Here is a 12,237-nt window from a genome sequence, read left to right on the forward strand (position 1 = left end):
GCAACCTTGTCTTGTTCCTGATCTTAGTGGAAATGCTTTCAGTTTTTCACCATTGAGGATGATGTTGGCTGTGGGTTTGTCATATATGGCCTTTATTATGTTGAGGAAAGTTCCCTCTATGCCTACTTTCTGCAGGGTTTTTATCATAAATGGGTGTGGACTTTTGTCAAAAGCTTTTTGTGCATCTATTGAGATGATCATATGGTTTCTTTTTTTCAATTTGTTAATATGGTGTTTCACATTGAGTGATTTGTGTATATTGAAGCATCCTTGCATTCCTGGGATAAACCCCACTTGATCATGGTGTGTGATCCTTTTAATGTCTGTTGGATTCTGTTTGCTGGTATTTTGTTGAGGATTTTTGCATCTATGTTTATCAGTGATAATTGCCCTGTAGTTTTCTTTTTTGTCACATCTTTGTCTTGTTTTGGTATCAGGGTGATGGTGGCCTCATAGAATGTGTTTGGGGGTGTTCCTCCCTCTGGTATATTTTGAAAGAGTTTGAGAAAGATAGGTGTTTGCTCTTTTCTAATTGTTTGATAGAATTTGCCTGTGAAGCCATCTGATCCTGGGTTTTTGTTTATTGGAAGACTTTTAATCAGAGTTTCAATTTCAGTGATTGTGATTTGTCTGTTTATATTTTCTATTTCTTCCTGGTTCAGTCTCAGAAGGTTGTGCTTTTCTAAGAATTTGTTCATTTCTTCCAAGTTGTCAATTTTATTGGCATATAGTTGCTTATAGTAATCTCTCATGATCCTTTGTATTTCTGCAGTGTAAGTTGTTTCTTGTCCTTTTTCATTTCTAATTCTGTTGATTTGAGTCTTGTCCCTTTTTTTCTTGATGAGTGCAGCTAAAGTTTTATCAATTTTGTTTATCTTCTCAAAGAACCAGCTTTTAGTTTCATTGATCTTTACTATAGTTTCCTTCATTTCTTTTTCATTTATTTCTGATCTTTATGATTTCTTTCCTTCTGCTCACTTTGGGGTTTTTTGGTTCTTCTTTCTCTAATTGCTTTAGGTGTATGGTTAGGTTGTTTATTTGAGATGTTTCTTGTTTATTGAGGTAGAATTTATTGCTATAAACTTCCCTCTTAGAACTGCTTTTGCTGCATCCCATAGGTTTTGGGCCATCATGTTTTCATTGTCATTTGTTTCTAGGTAGTTTTTGATTTCCTCTTTGATTTCTTCAGTGATCTCTTGGTTATTTAGTAGTGTATTGTTTAGCCTCCCTGTGTTTGTAATTTTTACGGATTTTTTCCTGTAATTGATATCATGTCTCCTAGCGTTGTGGTTTGAAAAGATGATGCCATTTCAGTTTTCTTAAATTTACCAAGGCTTAATCTGTTACCCAAGATATGATCTATCCTGGAGAATGTTCCATGAGCACTTGAGAATAATGTGTGTTCTGTTGTTTTGGGATGGAATGTCCTATAAATATCAATTAACTCCGTCTTGTTTAATGTATCATTTAAAGCTTGTGTTTCCTTATTTATTTTCATTTTGGATGATCTGTCCATTGGTGAAAGTGGGCTGTTAATGTCCCCTACTGTGATTATGTTACTCTTGATTTCCCATTTTATGGCTGTTAGCATTTGCCCTATGTACTGAGTGTTCCTATATATGGGTGCATAAATATTTACAGTTGTTAAATCTTCTTCTTGGATTGATCCCTTGATCATTATGTAGTGTCCTTCTTTGTCTCTTGTAATAGTATTTATTTTAAAGTCTACTTTGTCTGATATGCGAATTGCTACTCCAGCTTTCTTCTGATTTCCATTTGCATGGAATATCTTTTTCCATCCCCACACTTTCAGTCTGTATGTGTCCCTAGGTCTGAAGTGGGACTGTAGACAACATATGTATGGGCCTTGTTTTTGTATCCATTTAGCCAGTCTATGTGTTTTGTTTGGAGCATCTAATCCATTTACATTTGAGGTAGCTATCGATATGTATGTTCCTATTACCACTTTCTTAATTGTTTTGTGTTTGTTATTGTAGGTCTCTTCCTTCTCTTGTGTTTCTTGCCTAGAGAACTTCCTTTAGCATTTGTTATAAAGCTTATTTGGTGGTGCTGAATTTTCTTAGCTTTTTTTTTCTGTAAAGGTTTTAATTTCTCTGTCAAATCTGAATGAGATCCTTGCTGGGTAGAGTTATCTTGGTTGTAGGTTTTTCCCTTTCATCACTTTAAATATGTCCTGCCATTCCCTTCTGGCTTGCAGAGTTTCTGCTGAGAGATCAGCTGTTAACCTTATGGGGGTTCCTTGGATGTTATTTGTTGTTTTTCCCTTGCTGCTTTTAATATTTTTTCTTTGTATTTAATTTTTGATAGTTTGATTAATATGTGTCTTGGCGTGTTTCTCCTTGGATTTATCCTGTATGGGAATCTCTGCGTTTCCTGTACTTGACTATTTCCTTTCCCATATTAGGGAAGTTTTCAACTATAATCTCTTCAAATATTTTCTCAGTCCCTTTCTTTTTTTCTTCTTCTTGTACCCTTATAATTCGAATGTTGGTGTGTTTTATGTTGTCCCAGAGGTCTCTGAGTTTGTCCTCAATTCTTTTCATTGTTTTTTCCTCTGCACTGTGGTAGTTCCTTCTACTATTTTGTCTTCCAGGTCACTTATGTGTTCTTTTGCCTCAGTTATTCTGCTATTGATTCTTTCTAGAGAATTTTTAATTTCATTGATTGTATTGTTCATCATTGTTTGTTTGCTCGTTAGTTTTTCTAAGTCCTTGTTAAACATTTCTTGTATTTTCTCCATACTATTTACAAGTTGTGGATCATCTTTACTATCATTACTCTGAATTCTTTTTCCGGTAGGCTTCCTATTTCCTCTTCACTTGTTTGGTCTGGTGGGTTTTTACCTTGCTTCTTCATGTGCTGTGTATTTCTCTGTCTTCTCATTTTGCCTAACTTACTGTGTTTGGCATCCCTTATTCGCAGGCTGCAGGTTTGTAGTTCCCGTTGTTTTTGTTGTCTGTCCCCAGTGGCTAAGGCTGGTTCAGTGGGTTGTGTAGGCTTTCTGATGGAGGGGATGGGTGGGTGCCTGTGTTCTCGTGGTTGTGGCTGGATCTTGCCTTTCTGGTGGGCAGGACTGTGTCTGGTGTTCTGTTTTGGGAGTCTGTGACCTTTTCATGATTTTAGGCAGCCTCTGTGCTAATAGGTGGGGTTATTTTCCTGTCTTTGTAGTTGTTTGGCAGAGGGTGTCCAGCCCTGTAGCTTGCTGGTCATTGAGTGGAGCTGGCTCTTAGTGTTGAGGTGGAGATCTCTGGGAGAGCTTTTGCCATTTGATATTACATGGAGTCGGGAGGTCTCTGGTTCATCAATGTCTTGAACTCAGCTCTCCCACCTCATAGGCTTATGCTTGACCCCTGGCCGGAGCACTGAGACACTGTCAGCCACACACCTCAAAAGAAAAGGAGAAAAAAAAAGAAAGAAGTAAAATAAAATTATTAAAATAAAAAAATTAAAAAGTAATAAAATAAAAGAAAAAAATGAAAGAAGAGAGCAACCAAACCTAAAACGAATCCACCAGTGATAACAAGCACTAAAAACCATCCAAAAAAAAGAAATAAAAATGGACAGACAGAAGTGTAGGACAAATGGTAAAAGCAAAGCTATACAGACAAAATCACCCAAAGAAGCATACACATACACACTCACAAAAAGAGAGAAATATATATATATATATATATATATATAAAAACCCCCAAAAAAGAGAGCAACTAAATCAGTAAACAAACCTACCAGTGTTAATAAGCGCTAAATACTAAACTAAGGTGAACATAAAACCAGAAACAAATTAGATGCAGAAAGCAAACCCCAAGTCTACAGTTGCTCCCAAAGTCCACCGCCTCAATTTTAGGATGATTCGTTGTCTATTCAGGCATTCCACAGATGCAGGGAACATCAAGTTGATTGTGGAGATTTAATCCACTGCTCCTGTGGCTGCTGGGAGAAATTTCCCTTTCTCTTCTTTGTTCGCGCAGCTCCTGGGGTTCAGCTTTGGATTTGGCCCTGCCTCTGCGTGTAGGTAGCCTGAGGGCATCTCTTCCCCACCCAGACAGGATGAGGTTAAAGTAGCAGCTGATTAGGGGGCTCTGGTTCACTTAGGCCAGGAGGAGGGAGGGGTAAGGAATGCGGGGCGAGCCTGCGGCAGCAGAGGCCAGTGTGACGTTGCAGCAGCCTGAGGCACACCATGTGTTTTCCCAGGGAAGTTGTCCCTGGATCATCGGACCCTGGCCATGGCGGGCTGCACAGGCTCCCAGGAGGGGAGGTGAGGACAGTTACCTGTGCTTGCACACAGGCTTTTTGGTGGCTGCAGCAGCATCCTTAGTGTCTCATGCCCATCTCTGGTGTCTGCGCAGATAGCCATGGCTCGTGCCTGTCTCTGGAGCTTGTTTAGGCGGTGCTCTGAATCCCCTCTCCTCACACCCCCCCAAACAATGGTCTCTTGCCTCTTAGGCAGTTACGAGCTTTTTTCCGGACTCCCTCCCTGCTAGCCGTGGTGCACTAACCCCGTTCAGGCTGTGTTCAAACAGCCAACCCCAGTCCTCTCCCTGGAATCTGACCTCCGAAGCCCGAGCCTCAGCTTCCAGTCCCCACCCGCCCCAGCGGGTGAGCAGACAAGCCTCTCGGGCTGGTGAGTGCCGGTCGGCACCGATCCACTGTGTGGGAATCTCTCCGCTTTGCCCTCTGCACCCCTGTTGCTCTACTCTCTTCCATGGTTTTGAAGCTTCCTCCTGACCATCCGCTGTCTCCACCAGTGGAGGGGCTTCCTAGTGTGTGGAAACCTTTCCTCCTTCACAGCTCCCTCCCACTGGTGCAGGTCCCGTCCCTATTCTTTTGTCTCTGTTTTTTCTTTTTTCTTTTGCCCTACCCAGGTACGTGGGGAGTTTCTTGCCTTTGGGGAGGTCTGAGGTCTTCTGCCAGTGTTCAGTAGGTGTTCTGTAGGAGGTGTTCCACGTGTAGATGTATTTCTGATGTATTTGTGGGGAGAAAGGTGATCTCCACATCTTACTCCTCTGCCATCTTGAAGGTTCCCTGGTTCTTATTTTTATCTTTTTTTCTTGAGTGTCATGTGGCTCTGAATGTTGTATAATTTTGATGAACACGAAAATCAGATCTTAACAAGTTTGACCACAAGGAAAGCCTTTCATTTACCTTCCTGTGGTAAGTATTTGGGAGGTAAACAGAAATTTACATATATATGTATTATATGTATATATATATCTTTATATATTACATGTATATATATACATATATGTAATATATATACATAAATTTATGTGTGTATATACATATATTTAATTATAGTTAGTCTATTTAATCAACCTTTAAAATGTTAAGAATTTTCAAAAATGAAAGCATTAAGTTACCAAGGCCTGCTAGGATTTGAAGAAAAGGATCTGGGATATATCCTACATACTTAATGTCTACTGTATCTAATCCACAGTAGCTAATGTATTTTCAGTGTATTATAACTGCATTTCTCAAGTGTGATATCCATAACCATACTCAACTCTGTTCTTTTCCGTAATGGCATTTTCCTTTGTCTCATTTTTTCTTAGTATTTATTGCAATGATAAAGTTTGGAAAGAATTTTAAGTGGCCATTCCCATTACTGTTTTTTTCTTTAAGGCTATAGGATTTCTTATTTTTTCAAAAGAGGAGAATCATGGGAATGGATTTTCAAGTTACTGAAACCTGGGCATATAATTGGTGCAAAATTTATACCCATTGTTTGTTTTCCAGGAATGTTATGACACAGACGGGCCATCTTGTTTGTCACAATAAGTCAAGACATTTCCACTTCTGTTTCTTTCCATTGTTTCCCTTCAGTTAGTAGAGTCTAGACTGTAGAAGCTTGGCAAACTCTGTTTCTGCTACTCATTTCACCTGTCATCTGTCACCTCTCTGTGTATGCTTGAACGAAATTAATGGAGAAGAGAAAGTGGTACAGTTTAGGCCACCTTATCCTAATCTTTCCAGTGTTTATCACTGCAGGTAAAAGACAGCCTGCAGGCTTTTATTTACTAGATTTTTAAGGTAAATGTTATTTGATGAATTTTCATAAATATCCAATTTATAAAAAATACTTTCCTACTTCAAAAATAAATGGAACGGTAATGACAATAACCCACCACCAAATATAAAATGGGGTCAAAGCTGACAGCTTAATATATAATAAAACAGAGTTTGTGTTTTCTGGGTCAGGAAAACAGAGTGCAGAGAGAATTCAACTACATTTTAAAAATACTTCACTGCAAATGTGCCTTCAAATCTGTGCCAGTTGTTCTTGGATCATCAGTGTTGTTCTGCAGTTATTTTCCTAAAAGAAGGAAAAGAGCTTGTTTGTGGAAAAGGAGTATTAGCAGATTCAATTAATTACGGAGGTTTCGAGTGGGTATAAATGGTTAAATATTACAATGTGTGATTAGGATTTTTGTATCATTATTTTGTACCTATTTATTTCACTGTTTTAGGCTCTGCAGCTGTCAAAAAAATGTAGCATGCCTCAGAGAGGACCTGTGAAAGATACTTCAGGGAATTGACACTGGGCTAGAATAAGGATGTGTGGACTCAGTTTCTTCTCTCCCACGCTGTCCTTAACCTCTGTGATTCCACAGTGCTTAGTGTCCAAATGAGATTAACAACCTTGAGATGCAGAGAGACTTTACAGAAGTTCTTCGAGACCTATGATAGAAGACATAAAAACACGTCAGGATTATAGCTCTGTGATATAGAGTTGGTAGGATGTTATGTAAGTAGAAGGAAGTTATGAGCCTCAAAGCTAATTTAATATTTACCCATAGTTTATGACATAATTGCAAAACTCCTGCTGCAATTGAGAATAAGAACTACTAGGTAGAGATTATCTTCCCCTTTTCCAGGCTGCTCCCCAACTGGAACTTGAAGTAAAGGAGACCAGAAAGATTTCAGTGCCTATGAGATAAATAAACAATATACAAATACAATTCGATAAAAGACTAGGCTCTGTGGAGGGCATAAAGTGATGGAGGTTGATACCCACACTGGATCAATAGAAAGCTCCAAAGATCAAGGGTACCTACCCTAGTAAAATGTGGCACTAGTTGGCGTATACTCAGTGTTTAACATTTAACAAAAACTGAGAAGAAGCATCAGAGTTCATATATGATGACAGTAACATAATGGTGATTACACTCAAACACAGCTCTCTAAATGCACCATGTGAACCTCTAAGCCCTTTTGTTTTACTTCTTATTTGGTTTTCATAACTCTGTGATGTAGGTATTAACTGTATCCTTCTTTAAAAATGGGGAAACTGAGGTATAGCAAAGTTAAATAATTTACCCATGACCACACTGCTAGCAAGTGGTAGAGTCAGCATTTGAATGCCACTGCCTGTTTCCCTGTCCCCAAGATGGCATGCTGCCTCAGATGACCCCACTTCCACACGCATGGTCCAGTTCTCAGGCCACAGAGGAATGGACAGACAGAACATAAAACCCTGCTTACAGGCTGTAGCTCAGAGAGCAAAGCAAAGAGGTCTCTGAAGGGAATAACAGAAATGTCTCCCACAGAACATGACAGCCAGCACAAGCCTGGACAGAGCTGTGAAGCATGAGCAAAATGAAGAAAACTGGCATGAAATTGTGCAGAGATGTGACCAGAGAGGAAATAAGGAAAGGGATAGGGAGGAAGAAGTGGAGAGGGGTTATTTGTTAGGATTAGTTTCAGCTGCAATCAAAAGAAACTCCAAGCTTAAGGTTTTTAATAATTATTTCTTTCTCACGTTAGAAGAGTCTCTAGATAGATGTTCAGTGTTTTTTAGGGCTGCTAACAGTATAATCGGAGATCCTGATTTCAACATGTAGTTACAACTCCAAAATGGCCATTCAAGTTCCAGGCTTGTATCCACATTTTAGGAGTTAGGAAAAGGGAAGGAGTAAAGGGGGCATATTCCACCTCTTAAAGGATGCTTCACATAAGTTAAAGACATTTCTAATTATATTTGGATGGCCAGAACATAACCTCATAGCCACACCTAACTCCAAAGGAGGCTAGAAAAGTAACCTTCAGTCCAGAAGCCATGTGCCTAAAGTTGAGCTTTTTTTTTTTTTTTTTTTAACATCTTTATTGGGGTATAATTGCTTTACAATGGTGTGTTAGTTTCTGCTTTATAACACAGTGAATCAGTCATACATAAACATATGTTCCCATATGTCTTCCCTGTTGCGTCTCCCTCCCTCCCACCCTCCCTATCCCACCCCTCCAGGCTGTCACAAAGCACCGAGCCAATATCCCTGTGCCATGCGGCTGCTTCCCACTAGCTATCTACCTTACTGCGTTTGTTAGTGTGTATATGCCCATGACTCTCTCTCGCCCTGTCACAGCTTAAAGTTGGGCTTTTATTACTTAGGGAGAATATTGGGAGACAGCTGGTAGTTTCTACATGGGAAGAAAGGGGGCAAAAAACCCATAGTATCTACAATCTAGGAAAAGAACACAATTTGGAATAACACACACCCAAGACATGCAAGATATTGCTCCACAAGTGGTCCATGATATTGAACAAGTTAGTAAAAATATTAGTTTACTAAAATGAGATACTCACTTCAGAATGAAATTACAGAAGAAATTGCAGAGCTAAGGAAGTCAAACTAATAGATAAACTGGCAAGAAATAACGGACTAGATAGATCTGCAAAAGCATTAATAGCATATAAGAAAGATTTCAGATAATCACAAAAATGCTGAGGAAAATAACCAATAAATAAACAAATTGGAGAGAATATAACAGATATGAGAAAAGCAGTAAATATGCAACATGAGGATAGCTTGTGTCTCTGGAATAGAAAGTCCAACGGATAGAACAAATAGTACCTTAAAATATAAGATTCCCCTAAAACGAAACAAGTTGAGAATGTAATATTGAAGAGATGTCATCTAATACAGGAAAAAAATGATACAAAATAACTGGCACTAATGTACATTCTCATTATCATGAATGAATCTTTCAGTCCTCTATGGAGTATTGAAAGAAAAAAAAACATAGGGATTAAGTTGGCTTCAGATGAATCCACCACATCATTCAGTGACAGAATATAATGAGAAGTATCTAGTTAGCTTATGGAAAATAAAGTGTGATCCAGAAAAGCGTATACTTAAGCAGAGAAATAGTTCAAAGTCAATAGAGAAACATCCTTAAACATAAAAGAACCCAGGAAATATAGCACCAATGCTCTTTTCTCAAAACAAATCAAGAAAAGGAATCCAACCCATTAAAAGATGAAAATTTTAAAATGAGAAATGGAAAGCTGGTAGCTAATAGTCAGCATTGAATGTATTTAAACATTAAAACTGAAGAACCATGAGAACTATGGTTATAGAATAGAATCTAAATATTAAACTTCAGGGCTGCCCTGGTGACGCAGTGGTTGAGAGTCTGCCTGCTGATGCGGGGGACACGGGTTCGTGCCCCAGTCCGGGAAGATCCCACGTGCCACGGAGCGGCTGGGCCTGTGAGCCATGGCCGCTGGGCCTGTGTGTCCGAAGCCTGTGCTCCACAGCGGGAGAGGCCACAGCAGTGAGAGGCCTGCGTACCGCAAAAAAAAAAATAATAAAAAAATAAATATTAAACTTCAGATAATATAAAATCAATAGTATAACTCATAAAACATGGGAAGCAAAACAAAAGTATGAATTATATCATCAGAGCAAGGACTATATTGAGACTGCTAAATTTGAAACATATATCAAAAAAAAGACTTTATCTTTGTAATGATTTTAATAATCTCTCTCTTTAATCTTTATGGTACTTTGAAAAATAGTAGCTATCATGGTAAAGGAACATTTATCCCACGTTAAGCAATGTGTTGAGTTTCACTTTATTTTCCCATTATTTCCTTAAAATTTAATAATTTTAGTCAGAAATAGCATTCTCTTGCCCTAAATATATATCTATATCTATATATCTATACCTATATATATATTTATTTGCAAGGACAGTTAGCTAGAAAGTTGATTATTTAATAATTTTTTTATGGGTGATAGGATTTGGGGTAATATTTTCTTTTTGGTACAATACGTTAAACATTGCTCAAATTATTATTTGTGTGAATGACTTAAAGCAACAAATCATTATTTTTTAAAAGAAATAGGATGGTCAATGAAGGCCTCCCTGATATGAAAGACATTTAAGAAAATTTCTGAAGGAAGTCAGGAAGCAAAATCAAAGATGCCCAGGGAGGAATATACTGGACATATCTGAGGGATTTCTAGAAAGCTGGTGTGATACAGTAGATTCAACCAAGTACAGAGCAGTAGAAACTGAGATTATGCGGTGTTTTGTAAATCCTCATAAAGTCATGGGCTTATATTCTGAGTGATATGGGAATCATGTGGAGATTTTTTTAACACAGGAATTGTATGGTCTGGCTTCCATGTTTTAAAGGTTTTCTAGATTTCTTTGTAGAGGATATACTGTAGAATGACAAGAATGCTAGGAATGAGGCAAGACAGGAGGTTAATGAATAATCCAGGTGAAAGATTGCAACTTTAATCACAAGGGTAGAGGTGGAAGAGAAGATAAATGGTTAGATTCTGGGTGTATTCTTTTTTTTTTTTTTGCGGTACGCGGGCATCTCACTGTTGTGGCCTCTCCCGTTGTGGAGCACAGGCTCCGAACGCGCAGGCTCAGCGGCCATGGCTCACGGGCCCAGCCGCTCCACGGCACGTGGGATCTTCCCAGACCGGGGCACGAACCCGTGTCCCCTGCATCGGCAAGCGGACCCTCAACCACTGCGCCACCAGGGAAGCGCCTGGATGTATTCTTAAGGGAGCTCTAATGTGAAGTATCAATGGGTTGGGTCTTAAATGTGAGAGAAAATGGATGAAATAACAGCAAGAATTTTGGCTGAAGTAACTAAAAGAATGCTACTTCCATTTACTGAGATAGGGAAGCTAGGAGATGGAACAATATAAATTGTTGAACATTATAAATTCAGTTTTAGAACATATAAGTTTGAAATTTCTCTGATATCTAAGTGGGGAGGTTGAATAGCTAATTAGATATAGGAGGATGTAACTTCTGGAAGAGTTCTGGATTAAAGCTGAACATTTCCAAATCATCAGTATAGTAATGGTATTTAAATCCAAGAGATTGAATAAAACAATCAAGTGTGTCAATAGAGAAGAGGTTCAAGGAGCAGCCCAAGTGTAGTACAGAGAGTATAGCATTAGCAAAACAGACTTAAGGTGGAGGCGTAAAGTGAGGTGTTAGAGGAACCTAGAGAGTGGTTTCCTAGACATCAAATGATCAAAGAATTTTATGATGGGGGAAGTAAGCAACTGTGTCAGATGGTGTAAAATTCAGAAAAATGGGGACAGAGAATTGGACATTGAATATAGCAATTTGGAGATGATGAGTGACTTCTACATGAAATGCTTTGATAGAATAATGGGAAATAAAGCCTGCTTGGAATGTGCATGCAAGAGAAAAGAGAATGTAATTCTGAAGTACATATATTTAAAATTAGGTCTTTGGTTATTTCCCTCCATTTTCTCACTTCTGTCTTAAATTCCTACTTTGCGGATAATTTATCTTTCCTATTATATATTCTACTTTAAAATTTTATCTGTTTACTTGGAATTTTACTCCATTTTATTGTCTAACACTTCTGTTGAGAATTTCATCTAGCCTGTCATGGCATTTTGTTTGTTTCCAAAGCTCTGTATATTTCACTATTTTAAAAAATATAACTTTATTAATCATTACAGTATCTTACCTTTTAGGAGATATTTTGTGTTATCTTTCATTCCCTCCATGGTCTATATCTCTTCAAGTTGTTTTTTTCCTTTTTTCTGTGATTTGGTTCCTGTTTTTTTCATGTCAAAGTCTTTTCCCATATGTTAGGTAAATAAATATGCTCATATTTTAGGGCCCTAAAAATTTTATTATAAGTTACTTGCGTGAGAGTGGAGTCAGCTGAGGATTTTGCTGTAGGATGATCTGGCTGTACAGTTTTGTGTGGGCATCCTGCATATCTTTAGGTCTTTTTTCTAGAGCTAGTTAGATTTCTCACACACACAAAATCTTTCATATTCCTGCTTGAAGTTTGAAAAATATTGTCAGAATTCTGGGACAAGATTTGAGAAAAGAAACAAATTTCATTTAGTATGTAAATTTAGTTTAACTTAATTTCCCTGTTTTCACAATGGTACAGCAAACCACAGTTGTGCTTGGTGTATTTCT

The sequence above is a fragment of the Orcinus orca genome, chromosome 13, assembly GCF_937001465.1.
Source record: "Orcinus orca chromosome 13, mOrcOrc1.1, whole genome shotgun sequence".
Lineage (NCBI taxonomy): Eukaryota > Metazoa > Chordata > Mammalia > Artiodactyla > Delphinidae > Orcinus > Orcinus orca.